Raw genomic sequence first — 1690 nt, forward strand, 5'->3', positions numbered from 1 at the left:
GTTTTCTTAGCTTGCTCGCAAAAATATTGTAGGAGACCATATCGAAAGCCTTGCTAAAGTCAAGGTATATCAGATCCACTGCTCTCCCCACATCCACAGAACCAGTCATCTCATCATAGCAATCAGGTTGGTCAAACATGACTTGCCCTTGGTGAATCCATGCTGACTGTTCTCAGCAGTGGCGGAAAACAGAACAAGGAGCCGTGGTCTGGAGTTGCAAGGGAACGTTAGGTTAGATATTAGGGAAAACTTTCTCCTGAGAAGAGTAGTAAAGCATGGGAAGCAAGCTACCCAGAAAGGCTGTGAAATCTCCATCCTTGCAGGTTTTTAAGGCCTAGGTAGACACACCCTTGGCTGGGATGGTATATCTGGGGCTGGTCCTGCTTTAAGCAGGAGGTTAGGCTAGATGACCTCCTGAGGTCCCTTCCAACCCTAATTTTCTGTGATTCTGACAGTATTTCCTCTCATCACAGAAAATGGTTTGTGACCATTTTTACACCCTTTCAACAGAAAGGGTCACACCCATACTTCTCATGGGTGCCCCGTTCCTTTGATAATCTCTCACACCCCAAATCCTTCTAGTGACAAGTGCACTGTACCACCTACCACTCACACAAGAAATTGTTTACAGGGAGGGAGGAGTAATGCAAGGAAAAATGAGAATATAAATAAAACATCGTTTTGCTGTTTTCTTAACGATTTGTAGCAACTGGAAATAGACTACAACTGGAGCAGATCCAGCAGTCGCACCCCCCTTTGATTCCTGCCCCACTTACACGTCGAAAACAACTGCCTGACACAACACCCTTTGACTATTTTTGCCTAGGTTGTTATGCTTTTTTAACTTGATATACAATCTAGCAAATCAGTGCACACTCCAATATTTGCTTTTGCTGGGATCTTAAACTGAATAACATAACCCTCATTTGGGGGAACTTAATACATAATCCAGGAAATCAGTGCCTATTCCATATTTGTTTTTGCTGGGCTCTTAAACCGAACACTACAGCGCTAGCATATCAGTAAAGCTTCTCACCTAACGTGTGTAAGTGGGAACATGTCTGTAACATGTAAGTGACCGACGCCCCTGTCACTTAGCATGTCGCATTACACGTGAGGATGCCCCCCACCATCTGCACGCCTCTTGGCAAAAACCCTACATCTGCGCCCCCTCCCCGCCCCCGCGAGGACCACGGCGACCCATGCAGACTTCTGCCCGAGGCTCAAAAGGCTTTTCCATCCTTCCAAAAGTTTCTTTCGGACAAAACCCCCAAAAAGAGACAACTTTGAGGGCTGAAGTTACTGATGTCTTCCAGCCCCTGTGACTTCCCCGGCCTGCCCCGGGCAGCGGGCGCGGCGTGTGGCGCAGCCCGGGCCCGGGCCCGCGCGCGGGCGCCGGCGAGCGGCACACCCGGGCGGAAGCAGTTAAGGAGGGCAGTGCTCCCTTGCGCCCGGGAGGAAACCTCTGCGTTTGAACAGGGGCTGGGGCTCCCTGTGGGCTGGAGCCTGGGGTGGCTCGGGGGAGGGGGCAGACGCTCCGCTCCGGCTCTTTCTTCCCTGTGCTCATCTAGCGGAGGTGGAGATTTCCCGATCCCACCCAGCCCGGCGGAGACGGGAGGATCTGCTGAGCCTGGCCCGGATATCCAGCCTGCACCCGAGCCGCTTGCTCGGGGGGAGCCGCCTGGTAGGG

At 51.9% G+C, this 1690-nt stretch overlaps 1 protein-coding gene across 1 annotated transcript in view; it reads left to right on the forward strand.

Moving 5' to 3' along the window:
- The first annotated feature begins 1511 nt into the window (after positions 1–1511).
- The window catches only part of EDNRA (endothelin receptor type A), a 38167-nt gene continuing 37988 nt past the window's right edge, over positions 1512–1690 (forward strand). Inside the window, exon 1 of the mRNA XM_019534442.1 lies at positions 1512–1684. The gene's annotated coding sequence lies outside the window, so the exon portion shown is untranslated. The remainder of the gene's footprint in view (positions 1685–1690) is intronic.

This window comes from Crocodylus porosus, unplaced genomic scaffold (assembly GCF_001723895.1).
Source record: "Crocodylus porosus isolate Cpor-Errol unplaced genomic scaffold, CroPor_comp1, whole genome shotgun sequence".
Classification (NCBI taxonomy): Eukaryota; Metazoa; Chordata; order Crocodylia; family Crocodylidae; genus Crocodylus; species Crocodylus porosus.